At 39.4% G+C, this 14659-nt stretch overlaps 1 pseudogene; it reads left to right on the top strand.

Moving 5' to 3' along the window:
- The first annotated feature begins 2524 nt into the window (after nucleotides 1-2524).
- Nucleotides 2525-13174, top strand: LOC131519894 (rho guanine nucleotide exchange factor 39-like; annotated as a pseudogene).
- The last annotated feature ends 1485 nt before the right edge of the window (nucleotides 13175-14659 follow it).

Here is a 14659-nt window from a genome sequence, read left to right as displayed (position 1 = left end):
TTTCATAATTAAGTCACACACCAGTATCATGTCTTATCAAATATAGCAGAATGATGGATGGCCTATAAATGCAGATTTCTGGGCCCATCCTGAACAACAGAACTGTGTGGCAGAGGGAGAGGCCCTAGCATCTATCTAGCAGCATTTCAACACCCTTTTCTGGTTTTCTCCTTCATAAACACAGAGCCATGCCACCCACATGCAAGGTGTAGTGACCTTGAATTTCAGCGACCATGCAGTGAAGACCTCAAGCATTTGTATTTGAGATTTCCAAAGCTCAGAATGCCTTTTTCTTTGTCTACATGTCTTCTTTAAAACCCAGTTCAGATGTGGGTCCCCTGCAAAAGCATTCTCTGACCTCTCCAGGCAGAGTGCACCTCTCTCTCTCTCTCTCTTTTTTAAACTATCTCTGTTCTGTGTGCATGCATTGTTAAACCTTCACTGTTATTTATTGACTTTTCTATCTCCCTTCCCAGAGAGACAATCTTGAAGGAAATTTGTCAGAGATAGATTTCTCTTGTAGTTCTTCCTATGTCATCTTTCTCAGTCTCTAGTTTTGCCATCATCTGTACACGTTCTTTGCTGGTCCAAACTGGTTTCTATTGGTTCTGATTTGTCCCCAACAGACCGTACTGGGCACTGCTTCCATCAGGTCTATATACCTGTTGGCAGAATTTTTAATTCTTGGCTTTGTGTAGTGTTCAGATTTAAACTAAATAACAGCAAATTTGTAAATTCCTTAAAATTCTAAGATCCTCACATGTCTTAAGTCAGTGCTTCTCAAACTGTCGGATGCCATGTGTGAAAATTTTATTAAAAATGCATATTCTGGGACAGGGCCTAAGTCCTGCGTTTCTCACAGGCTGTAGGTAGGGCCTATGCTGCTGGTCTGTTGGCCCTCTGAATACTAAGGTAGCAATCACAGATATGGTGATAACGGGGTAAATATTAAAGTGTACCCCATTTTTCCAGATCAGGAGAGTAAAGCAAAGAGAGGTTAAATATGTAGACAAAGTAGAAAGTGTATAAATGTCATCATGAGGATCGGACACAGGTCTAGAGTAGGCTCTAACCACCCCTTACATAGCCTCTAGAGAATGTAGATTTGCCTCCCACATATATACAACTTTGGCTCTTCCTGCTCCTAGATGCTATGGCGTTTATCCATATGAATTTAGAAGGTAGGGGAGTGATAGCACTTTCCTCTTTGCAAAATGGCCTAGTACAGTTTCCTGGGAATGCTGTTCCTCTCCTTAGAAGGGACGGTGAGGGGCAGGAGGAAGGAGAGGTGTAGATCAGTGGTTTCCATATGGTCACAGCTCAGATGGTTCTTTCATCACATTTCTTCAACGTTTTTTTTATTTTATTTTATTTTTATTTTTGGGACAGAGAGAGACAGAGCATGAACGGGGGAGGGGCAGAGAGAGAGGGAGACACAGAATCGGAAACAGGCTCCAGGCTCCGAGCCATCAGCCCAGAGCCTGACGCGGGGCTCGAACTCACGGACCGGACCGCGAGATCGTGACCTGGCTGAAGTCGGACGCTTAACCGACTGCGCCACCCAGGCGCCCCAATTTTTTTTTTTTTTCAACGTCTTTCATCACATTTCACATGAAGGAAATTAAAATCCAAATAGACTTTGTTTCTGTCTTTTTCTGTAAGGGTTGCTGATTACAGGATCTACTTACTCATGCGTGAGAATATTGATCATTTGGGTCCACTGAGTTCAGAAATTTCTGTGCAAGAATATCTAAAAGTGTCCAATTAAAAAAATATTTCTAGGGGCGCCTGGGTGGCGCAGTCGGTTAAGTGTCCGACTTCAGCCAGGTCACGATCTCACGGTCCGTGAGTTCGAGCCCCGCGTCAGGCTCTGGGCTGATGGCTCGGAGCCTGGAGCCTGTTTCCGATTCTGTGTCTCCCTCTCTCTCTGCCCCTCCCCCGTTCATGCTCTGTCTCTCTCTGTCCCAAAAATAAAAAATAAATAAATAAAACTTCTTAAAAAAAAAAAAATTTCTAGACACATAATTAAATGAACTGTAGCCAAGATCACTAAACTGAGTGTATGTATATACATGAATGATTTCTGAAAGTAAATATACCAAAATACAATTGGTATTTATATAGAACACTTGGTATTGATGTATGGTTCTATCATTTATTCTAATCGTGCCTGAGCAGAGGACTGGAGAAAGTTTCCTAACTGGGGCACTTAAAAAAAAAATAGTGATTTCCCCCTGCCCCCAATGCTACTGAACAAAATTGCTGGGCATGGAACCCAAGAATCTCTAGATGTAAAATGCTGCCTAGGTGATTCTTATGATCATTTCAGTTTGACCAACAGTCTTAAACCATTCTGGCTTTTGGCAGAAAGAGAACAACTATTTCAGTATCTTTCAGTGCATTAATCAAAGGAGTGTCTCTCAGGTTATTTCTTGGACCGTATCATGTGTCGCTGTTGGCTGAAGCTGCTTAGGGCTTTACCATTTAACTATTTCATGCCTGTTAGGTTTGGGCACGTTTGTGCATGACTGTGATGGAGGCGCTTCACACTTCTGAAGCTTATTTGCAGAAATACTGTCTGTTGGAAATCAAACGATGCTGCAGTGGGAAAACAAATCACTCCAACACGATGGATCAGATCTTTGAGACACTGCTACAAGTGTTAAATAAGTTGTTGAAGACATGCCAAGTAGCGAATGAGAAAACAGTTGCTGGTTTGAGAAATATTTTGGAAGTGTCTGGTAATTGAAATTTAGCAGGGAAGGTAATTTTACTTATTGAACAAAAGTGATTTATAAATAATCCTGGAAAATTAAGCAGCTGGACTAGCGCAGGACTTGCATATGTTATGATTTTTAAATGATTCCAAAGCTGACTTAAAATAAATCTGAGCAATTTGAAATAATTTTATTTACCAGTGAAACCTCACTCCCTCACTTGCTTACAAGAACTTCATGTGTTTGCTTAGTTTCTGCATAAAGTGGATTATCATTCTACTGAAATACTCTTTATTTTCTCTGTAAAAAAAGGACCACGTCTGACATTTAGGCATCTGAAGTCTCTTACACAACTTACTAATTTATTTTATTTTTTAAGTGTTTATTTATTTTGAGAAAGAGAGCATGAGCAGAGGAGGGGGGAGAGAGAGAGACAATCCCAAGCAGGCTGCATGTTCATTTCAGAGCCTGACACGGGGCTTAATCTCATGACTGTGAGATCACGACCTGAACCGTTAGCAAGAGTCAGAAGCTCAACCGACTGCACCACCCAGGAGTCCCTAAACTTTCTTCAGATAAACAAACACTAGGTATTGTGAAAGTGACAAAAAGCAAGTTCCTAGAAAGTGATTGTCTTGCTTTCCAACACCACAGCCATGGGGATAGTTACTTGATTTAAGATCATGAGCCCTCTGAATTTCCGGAAGTTGTTCAAAGGAAGAGTGTAGAAAATCCGTCTTGAGCCATGAGACAGCAACACTGGAGGAGTGTGTTTGGTGTAGTGAAGCTGAAGTAGGAGTTTAAAAAGAACCATCACAAAAGTAGAATTAGAATTGAGAAGATAATTTGGGGGGCTTCTGGAAACTGCAAAAGGAAGTAATAAATTGATTCCTTATTCTCTGGTCACTCAAGAAGGGGAAATAGATAATTTAAAAAATTCGTAGTTTTAACTTTTTGGCTACAATAATATTTTTCTGCTAATAAAGACAGCATTTTGGCTAGTGCTTCAAGAACTTCAAGTTGCAAACCTTAAGAATGTGTGAAAGGGGTCTGTATAAAATTGAAGGCAAAGTGAAGAGTCCTTGGAGAGCAATTGTCATGCCTCTTCGTCGTATATTCTCCCTAGGCCTCTAGAGTTTTCAGTGTTTGTTGCACAATAAATATGTCTTAAAGGAATAAACAATGTGAGTAAAAGTATGCTCTTTTGTGCATCATCTCCCCTGAGTTCTGAGTTGTTTTGAAGTGATCTAACATTTTTATTTAACATGAAATTTATTCTAGTACTTATAGTACATACATATATATGTATATATAGTATTTATATTTGAAGATATATATATATACATATATATATATGTATATATATATATATATATATATAGTATTTATATTTGAAGTTGATGCTTCTTTTCCAGAATATGAAACATGGTACATAGGGAGGAAGAATAAACTTGCTGTATCTAAGTCACTTCCTGTTGAAACTTCCTCCTTTCCTGTGAGGCTCACAAGATCACATGGCTAAAATCTTTTATTGCTCTTCCATTTTAGTTTAATTGCTGCACTGAAATGGTTTGTGAATTCTTTTGGGAAATTCTCAGACTCGTACATACCTTTGTTTAAACATGCATAATATAAAGGACTTCAATAATGTTTAGGTGTCCAGGGACACGGTGCTGGAGGAGGAGTCAATATATCTGTGTACAAAAGTAGTATGGGTTGGTAAGTATTTAGTTTTCCTAATGAATTGTCTGGAAGCTGTTTTGATGATAGAAACCAGCAGATGGGGTCTTTTCTCAACAGGGGAAAAACAAAAGATACCTCTTTAACCTTTAGTCGGTGTTAGGTATTTAGTCTTGGTGCTATATATTTAGACATCGATATTTTTTGTTGGCATGGAGAGCTTTTGAATTAGTACATTATATATATTTTTGTATTGTAATTGGAATCAGGAAAAGGTAAATTGATGAAAGCTTTGGGTTACCACCCTATTGATAATGTACAAAACCCCCATATTGATCATTAGTACTGCTTTAAAAAAGGCACATATTTCACCCAGGATATGGCTAAAGTGGCTACATGGCTGTAAGACATATTTTACTCTCCATCTTCTGTTTTCCATTTGTTGGAAGAAAAATTAATCAGTACGGCAACTTGGGACATAGTATCTTCCAATTTCTAGAAGTAAAACATTAAAAAATATATTAAAATCATATAAAATGTAGATTGAATATATATAAAGTCATGTAGCAAAGAAAATGATTATATTTAAGTATGTTAGTCTAACTTTATGCAAGAATTTATATTTTAAGTTAATATTTGTTATAAATTTTTTCAGAGCTCATTACTATGGTCTGAGGAAAATGAAGAAATGAGATACCTATTTCTTAAAAAAAGTTTTTTTTAGGGGCGCCTGGGTGGCTCAGTCGGTTGAGCGTCCGACTTCGGCTCAGGTCACGATCTGGCGGTCTGTGAGTTCGAGCCCCGCGTCAGGCTCTGGGCTGATGGCTCAGAGCCTGGAGCCTGCTTCCGATTCTGTGTCTCCCTCTCTCTCTGCCCCTCCCCCGTTCATGCTCTGTCTCTCTCTGTCTCAAAAATAAATAAATGTTAAAAAAAAAAATTAAAAAAAAAAAGTTTTTTTTAATGTTTATTCATCTTTGAGAGACAGAGAGAGACAGAGCATGAGTGGGGAAGGGGAAGAGAGAGGGAGACACAGAATCTGAAGCAGGCTTCAGGCTCTGAGCTGTTAGCACAGAGCCTGACGTGAGGCTCGAACTCACGAGATGCGGGATCATGACCTGAGCCGAAGTCGGAGGCTTATCCAACTGAGCCACCCAGGTGCCCCAGATACCTATTTTTTTTTTTTTTTTTTAATTTTTTTTTTCAACATTTTTTATTTATTTTTGGGACAGAGAGAGACAGAGCATGAACGGGGGAGGGGCAGAGAGAGAGGGAGACACAGAATCGGAGGCAGGCTCCAGGCTCCGAGCCATCAGCCCAGAGCCTGACGCGGGGCTCGAACTCACGGACCGCGAGATCGTGACCTGGCTGAAGTCGGACGCTTAACCGACTGCGCCACCCAGGCGCCCCGGCCAGATACCTATTTCTTAATACAATTGGAAGAGACTTCAACAATGAACCTAAGTTATTTTTTTTGTTTTTGTTTTTATTTTTATTTATTTTTTTAAGCATTACTGTATTTTTTTAAGCATAAGGACATTGAAGAGCTGATCATTACCGACCTAGAATTTGTTCCCTTTCTTTGAAGTTAACGTTCCAGAGTAGATAGGAAGGCTTTGGTAGATCTCCCTTGTCATGAAGTTAAGAAGAAACTTTTCAGTTAAAAAAAAAAAAAGAAAAAAAGCAGAGCAGGTATTGCTTTAAAGTATAAGTGAGCACTTAATATCAACTGAGAAATGTATGTTATGATTTATCAGAATGTGTCTGCTACCATTGTATGTTTTAATCTCTGGTCGTTAATTTTTGATTTTTAAAAATTATTTGCCACACCTACAATATTGGCTGTGGTTTGTGCCTATAAATTACATACTCAATAAATTTAATGGTGAAATCTGATTACTCCTATGAATCAAGTTTTGTTCAGAGATGGCTTTTGTTTTAGGAAGCTGTACTTGACCACACGTAGCACTGTGTGCAAAATAAATGGACTGATTCTGCTGCAGTGTAGACATAGTGAGATTTCTGGATAAATTGGTAAGCACTGGTTCCAGAAGTCTTATTCCCATTTGATTAGAAAACTTCAGGTGTCCTGTTTGAGTATTGTTCTCTGTATTATAGCTCTGTGGGTTGACAATAGACAGGAAGGACCTAGGCACAAGCCATGATTATGGATTAAAAAAAAAATGTATGGAGTTGACCACTTGGCTCCGTCGATGAAGCATCTGACTCTTGATCTCAGCTCAGTTCTTGTTGTCAGGGTTGTGAGTTTAAGCCCCATGTTGGGCTCTGGACTGGACATGGAACCTAATTAAAAATTAAAAAAAAAAATGTATGAGCTAGGTGGGTGATGGGCATTAAAGGAAGGCACTTGTTGGGATGAACATTGGGTGTTTTGGGTAAGTGATGAATCTACTCCTGAAACCAATACTATATGGAATGTTAACTAAGTTGAATTTAAATAAATAAGTAAATACAATGTATGCGACAAAGAAAGCATAATGAAGCAGAGTGTTTATTGTCTGTGTTTACTTTGCTACCACTCATACCCACCCTTGTAGGGAAATTTATAATGTTTATAACATATGTTTTTTGCCCTTGTCATGTGATTTGCTGCTTCTAATCTCCATATTGCCCACTGGGTGTTATGTTCTTTTAAAACAGGAATTGAAAACCCAAGCTAAAAGGAATAACCAACATGGCAGCATGCCAAGTGCTGAATGCTGCATTAGGCTGGTGCAAACGAAGACATTTTAATAAGTAAAAGATAGCAGCAAGACTGCCAGTACTCCTTTGTCAGAAAAGCCAGAGGGTAGGTGAAGAGTATAGGAAGGAGGTTTAAAAGTATTCGATAGAAATTAAATTGGGAGACACATGAGACAATTCTAAGTGGTCTCCTGGGGATATGAAGAAATTAAAGCAATTAAACAATCTGGTAACACAGAGTACAAACCAAATAGGATCTCTCGCATTCTCTTTTTTATAACTTCACACTAGATGGTAGTTTATGTCTTCCAAGGTTATACTCATGCACTGTTGAGGCAGTCTCTTACTGGCAGTGCTCTGGTTAATGATCTGCCTCCATATGCTCTGTCCATCGCTCCCTTTATTTAATACCTCCCTTTATAACTCACTGCCTCATCCATTCTGTACACTAATTCCAGATTAATTTTGTCTTACCAAATGTGGTACATTCTACTGGTTGTCTATTCAATAGCCAGTGCTCCCCACCCCCTGCTTTTTTTTTTTTTTTTTTAACTAATAGACCCATGGTTGAGCAACAGTAAAATACCCAATGTCTAAATCATGACAGGTCAGGTCTAATATTGGTGGCCTGTTCTCCTTTGCCAACGTTCAGCCTAGGGTGGGTGTGTAGCCACGTTTTGGCCAGAGAGATGTAGTCACACTTGGGCTGGGAACTTTGGGACTGTATTTTCTTCCTTGAGAAGGAGAATGCTGCATAAAGGGGAGTTGATTATTATGATGCATAAAGATAGGAAGCCGTGAGACAGATGTCACCATATCAAGGTTCAGAGAGTATAAGGATGTTAACAGCTTAAGGTTTGGAAATGCCGCCATCTGGACTCTCATGTAAGAATAGTTAAGAGTGTGACGCTTAACCCACTGAACCACCCAGGCACTCCCAGATATTTATATCTCTGTTGTTCTTTGTCTCTTCCTGTATATTGAAGTTGCCATATTGGTCACTTTCCTTCAGTTTGAATAACATGAATTTGCTTCATGTTTTTTTTTTTTATCTAAAAATTTTTTTCTTATCACATTCATATTTGAAGCATATTTTCACTTGATATAAATTTCTGAGTTGACAAGTTCTTTTTTTTGAACTATTAAGATTATGTTCTTTTTGGTCTGCACTGCCTGATTAGAAATCAGTCATCACTTGGGGGCACCTGGTTGGCTCAGTTGGTTAAGCATCTGACTCTTGATTTTGTCTCATGGTTCATGAGTTCGAGTCCCAAGTCGGGCTCTGTGCTGAGGGTGCAGAGACTGCTTTGGATTTTCTCTCTCCCTCTCCCTCTGCCCCTCCTCTCTTCTCTCTCTCTCTCTTCCTCTCAAAAATAAATAAGTAAACATTAAAAAAAGTCAATTGTCATTTGTTTCATTGCTCTCGCATGTGTTGTTTTTCTTGCTGCTCTCAAGATTTTACCTTGACTTATCATTTTCAGCTGTTAGAAGGTAATGTATCCAAATGTGTTTTATTTCTATACATTCTTTCTGAGATTTGCTGGCCTTCCTGGATCTTGGTATTTATTTATTTATTTTTTTACCAAATTATGGTGAGTTTGAGCCCTCATTTCTTCAAGCATTTTTTCTTTTCCCTTGTCCTTCTATCTGGGACCATTTATATATATATATATATATATATATATATATATATATATATATATATATATATATATATTATATATAATATAATATATATTTAATGTTTTATACTTATATTTTATAAGTATATTTAATGTTTTATACTTATATTTCTATTTTACCATTTATGTTTATGTTTTACCACTTAATTTTGACTCATGCATCTTTGAGTCTCTATTTTTTTCTTTTTCTTCTGTTGTTTCCAAGCTGTTGTTAACCCATTCACTCACCCCTTTTGCTTTTAAAATATTTTACTTTTCAGGGTGCCTGGGTGGCTCAGTTGGTTAAGCATCTGACTTCGGCTCAGGTCATATCTCACGGTCCACGAATTTGAGCCCTGTGTCGGGCTCTGTGCTGACAGCTCAGAGCCTGGAGCCTGCTTCAGATTCTGTGTCTCCCTCTCTCTGCCCCTCCCCTGCTCACACTCTGTCTGTCTCTCTCTCTCTCAAAAATAAATAAACATTAAAAAAATTCAAATATTTTACTTTTCAGGTTCATCTGTTTATTTATTATGAACACACATTCATTTAAGTCTCTGGACATATGTAAATATATACGCACCTCATCTACTGATTCCAACATCTAGGCTTTCTTGTGGTCAGTTTCTGTTGCCTTTCTCTGGGAAGTGCTTAGTTTCATTCTTGCAAGCATCCCCTTACTGGTAACCATGCTTATAAAAAGCTATGTTAGAGTGAGTCTGTATTACCTATTATCCTAGGATCAGTAAGTGACTTCCTGGGAGTCAGGCAAAGTACCAAGTATTCAGCAGAGACTTTCCGTTCTTGCTGGACTTCTGTGTCTCCTAGACAGCACAGGTGCTAAAATGTCCAGCTAGCTTACGGCTAGTATCTGTTCTCTTCCAGACCTTCCAGAATCTCACTCACAATACACACAGTGTAGTATTTGACCAGCAAAGTAAGAGGAACTCCATGTAGATTCTGGGAGTTGTCTTCTATTCAGCTCCCTTTTGTTTTCTATCCTAATCCACAACCTCCAGTCAGTTTAATGATTTATATCGCCAATCTGTATTTCCTCAGTTTAGAAAGACTATCGTGCTCTGTTTGTCCTTGGCTTTCCTGTGTTCTAGAAAGTGCCTGTACACACTAAGCCATGGATGTTGTGGGTCTTACTCCATGTATTCCCAGACTCTCAAAACCTGCAATCCTTTGTCCCTTTTGTCCACTTTTGGCAAACAATTGCCTCATTAAACTTTCTGTTTTATTTTTGAAGAGCTAGGCTAGTAGTGGTCATACCATCATGGCTAGGACCAATGTCAAATTATATTGTCATGATTCTACATAGGCTACAAAGCTTTGGGGAAACCCTAAATAATTTTATTTCTTAAAATCTAGGCTCCTTCCTTTAATTATCTTTCTCTATGTGTTTAACATAGAGATATAAAACAATAATTTATTAATGAGAACGTGACCTAATAGCATCTTATATGCTATTTGAGTATGACATAAAGTTTTTCCAAGTTAAACATGAATGACCCACATTTGGGTTCTGGAATCACTCTCTATGTGTATTTTAGGGGAATAGATTATGTTAATACCATAACTATACTACTGTTGTTAGAAAGACAAATATGTCTGTGCTTGTTGAGTGCATCTTTAGGGCATAATAAACAGAGAGCCTGGGTGACTCAGGTGATTAAGCGTCTGATTCTTGATTTTGGCTCAGGTCATGATTTCATGGTTTCATGGTGTCAAGCCCATGTCAGGCTCCATGCTGAGTGTGAAGCATGGTTGGGATTCTCTCTCTCTCTCTCTATACTCTTCTCTCCTCTCTCAAAATAAGTAACATTAAAAACAAAACATAACAAAACAAACAAAACATAACAAAAATAATAAACTAGCTCAGACAAAAATGTGTTTGAATATATATGTAAACATGTGTGCATGTGTACTTGGACATACCTAGTTCTAACTGTATAAGCGCTAATAAAGATTTCTTTCTGCTTACCAAATTTAAATATGCCCATGTCCTTCCCTGCCCACTAGTAAAATATCTCTCCTTCTTGCATCATATCTTCCCTGCTTCACCTCAGGTACATGATCATTTATTTGAAATCCCGAGGTCCAAATTGTATAGTAGTATGCACACCGTATACTTCTTTACATATTAATGTATAGCTAATAACAGTTGATTTTTAGAATAGAGGATATTACTTAAACATGTCTGCTCTTCTCCTTTATCTCTACCCATTCTATATCATCCTAATAATCTTGGCTTGGTTCTCAACAACTTTTAATAGTGACTTTTCACCTGGAAATTGAATTTATGACCTGAATCCCATTAAGAAGTTATGCTGGTAAATTATAGCAGTCATATTGTTAGCTGTTTTTTATTTTTCCACTTTTCGATATTCTATTACTTTTTGGCCACAATTGTGCTTAAGAACTCTAGCTGTCAAGAAATATTTTATGAATTCTATACTAAATTCCTCCTGGGACATTTTAAATCTTTGCACATATAATCCAAAATCTCATTATTATGAACATCATTCAGCTTATTTAAGTACTGAACAAAATGGTCTTAAATGAACTCAGTCTTCATCCTTTTTAAAAGAGCTATGAGCAAGCATTAAAAGAACCCCGAAGAGAAACACAGTGACTAATTCAATAAAATCTATCACACCCAGAAATCCTTGCAACCAGGAATTCAAAGCACATTTTTATTATTAAGCTTCATTCCTTTAAAAATAGCAAACTATGAAAGCTGAGTCTCTAGAGACTGAAGGCTTCAGTTGGAATTCTGGTGCTGTCACTTATCTCCTGTCAATACTGGGCAAGTTACTTAACATCTCTGCACCTCATTTTCTACATGTTAAAGATGAGAACAACAATGTACCTATCTCCTTGGATTATTCTGAGGGTGAAATGGATAATAAATGTAAAATAAGTTGAGAAAAATCCCGGTAACTTCATAAACATGTAATGGATTCAAACTATTAACAAGCATGGGTTATGGACACTTTTAATAATTATTATTTACTGACCCATCCTAAATATATTATTAACTATCTTTATATCTTTAGGCACATGTCTGGCTCCCCAAAATAGTTTCTTATATATGAAACACTAAGTCGAGCGTTTTCTAGGTTATATAATCATTATAATGCTGTATTTTATTTTTTGCATAAAAATAACCAGAATTCAAGGAGTTTAAATATGTTCAGTTTCCTCTTCTGGTAATGCAAAAGTAGTTATTTTTTACCAGTAGTTCCGAAGTGGGGCAATAGTCTCCCGAGGGGATATTTGGCAATGTCTGGAGACATTTTTGGTTGTCAGAACTGGGGAAGTGATACTGGCCCCCAGTGGATAGAGGTGGGCAAGCTGCTGCCATCCTGTAGTGCACCCGACTGTCCTCCACAATGAAGTGTCTGACCGAAAATGCCAAGAGTGCCGAGATTGAGAAACTCTGTTTTAGACTAAATCTACTGAGAAAAATCTGCACACACGTTTAAAAAAAATGTTTAGAAGTGAGAAAGCTATCTAGGAAGCAAGAGTTTCTGGATTAGAGCACTGACCCCTCAGCCCAGCAGGAGAGGCCAGGTGCTATAGCAGTGTGCGCTTGGGAGCCAAAATGTGCCTGCACTGCCTGGGAACTGATGGAGACTGAGGGTACTACCAGGAACAGCCAAAGCTGGTGGTGGCCATGTATTTCATGGGAATTCCAAGAGCCAAGGGCACTCTACAACTAGCAAAGCACCAAGCCCACTCTGGGTCCTGGGAACTCATTTATGACACCAGCCAAGAGCTGCTTCCCTACCTCCAAAGTAGGGCACCGGGCACAGGGGCTGGAAGGCTTCTGCCCCCACCTAAAGCTCTACTCTCAATTTGCTGCCAACATGTAGAGGTCCTGGACCACCCTGCAAGAACAACTTAGAGAAAAATGTTTCTGGAGATTTGTGCAACTTCAGGAAGTCAGCCCTGAATTTGTGAGCCTTCATCTTCAGGACCTGCTCCCTCAGCCTCTGCAGAGGCTCCAGCAGCAGGAGATTCTTGTCATGGCTTTGGCTGAAAACACAGATCCCAATAGCCCTGACCACCAAGGGACTCACCAGGGTTGCCTGGCTCACTGAAACTGTGCAGAAAATCCACACCTTTGGTCAGAAACAGAAGAATGAGCAGCACCTCTAGTTTGGCCAGTGACTGCCAGGAAGAGGGGCTTACCTCAGGTGGCTGGTTCGTACTCCATGCTTGGCTGTTGATAGTGCCTCCCATGGGGAACTTTGCCGAAATGTTCTTCCTCTCCACTCAGGAGGTCCTTGTGGTAGACTGCTCAGCCTGTCCTTTCCCCCATGAGAAGTTACTGCTTATGTCCACAGACCAGGAGAGCTGTTGTTCTGGCACCACAGTCTTACTTGGGCCATCAGTGGCCAGAAGAACTAGAGAAATCACAAATTCCAGGGTGCTTGAGGGATAGGTCAGAGTCAGGAGTACAAATAAATCCTCACTACTAAACAAAACACAGAACCCTTGATGGTTTCAGAAGGGTCATTTTGTGTTTGCTTGGAACCATGCCATGCAAACTCATTTGACCAGCCCTGAAGAATCAGGAAACCAGGGCACCTGGGTGGCTCAGTTGGTTAAGCATTCGACTTCGGCTCAGGTCATGATCTCATGGTTGGTGAGTTTAAGCCCCACACTGGGCTCTATACTGCCAGTGTGGAGCTGGATTTGGATCCTCTGTTTCCCTGTCTCTCTGCCCCATTAAGGCATGCACATTCTCTCTCTATGAAAAATCAACGATTGGAAAAAAAAAAGAATCAGGAAACCAAATTTGACGCAATTGAACCTCTGCTGAACCAGCCCCTCCAATACAAATGAGGGGATTTGGGACTGATAGCTTGGTAGTATGTCTGTGGCTGGTTGTTTATCAAGATTGCAGCTTTGTAACTGGATGTTTTATGTTGTATGCAGTTTCTACAATCTATCTTCCCACTGGATTTTAGTAAAGTGTTTTTCTTAAAAAAAAAAAAAAGAATTTTCTGAATTAAAATCTTGAAAAGGGGCATAGAGTAGATAGTCTGGTATCAGGAGTCATTGTTGACTTTTAAGCGAGGGTTGGCAAACTGTTACCTGTTCTAGTTTGCTGAATTTTTGTGTGGCTTTCAAGTACTCGAGCAGATTGGCGCTGTGAGCCATAGAGACCAGGCTAAGACATCTTCCTCCACTCCTTGCTTCATTCCCAGCCCTGCCTCCCCAGCCAATAACTGTGGGTTGCCATTGTCCATGGCTCATGTTGGTCTTGACTTAAAAGTTGAGAACTCTGCGTTTGGCAACTGCCAGGAACCTAAAACCTGAGCTCCATGAATTGGCTCCACTCTGGCCAGCTACTCAAGTGGACATGGCTTGGCTCTCTAAGGGGAGAGAATGGGGTTCTCAATTTCAGGGAGGCAGAGACAAATACTGACTTTCGGGCCCTTGCAGCTTATTCTCCCTGTGTAGTCCACCAGGAAGGTCACTTTTCATCTGGAGAATGCCTCTTCTATATGGTAGTTGGGCCTAAAGTGTGCTAACAACCCGGGATGGCCCTCCCTAGGAATCAGGACAGGGTAGGGGATTTCTTTCTTGTTATATATTTACCTATACAATATACTCAAGTTCTACTCTTGGTCTTCAAAGTCTGAAATGTATTACTATCTAGCCATTTACAGATAAAGGTTACTGATTTCTTCTCTAAGGCACTTAAATGGCTGTTTTCATAGAATTATCAGTAGATGACAGGCTGAGAAGCAGAGCAGAACTTTGAGGAGCTTCAAGGAGGTTAGAAGACAACAAATTGAATTTAGAGAGAGCCAAGGAGGAGTTGTCTTGGTAAATGCCACAGTTTTCTGAAGGAGATTCCATAAGGCTCTGTCCTAGGATTAAGTC

The sequence above is a fragment of the Neofelis nebulosa genome, chromosome 1 (assembly GCF_028018385.1).
Source record: "Neofelis nebulosa isolate mNeoNeb1 chromosome 1, mNeoNeb1.pri, whole genome shotgun sequence".
In the NCBI taxonomy this organism is placed as follows: domain Eukaryota; kingdom Metazoa; phylum Chordata; class Mammalia; order Carnivora; family Felidae; genus Neofelis; species Neofelis nebulosa.
The sequence above is the reverse complement of the archived record's forward strand: the minus strand, read 5'-3'. Positions and strand labels throughout refer to the sequence as shown.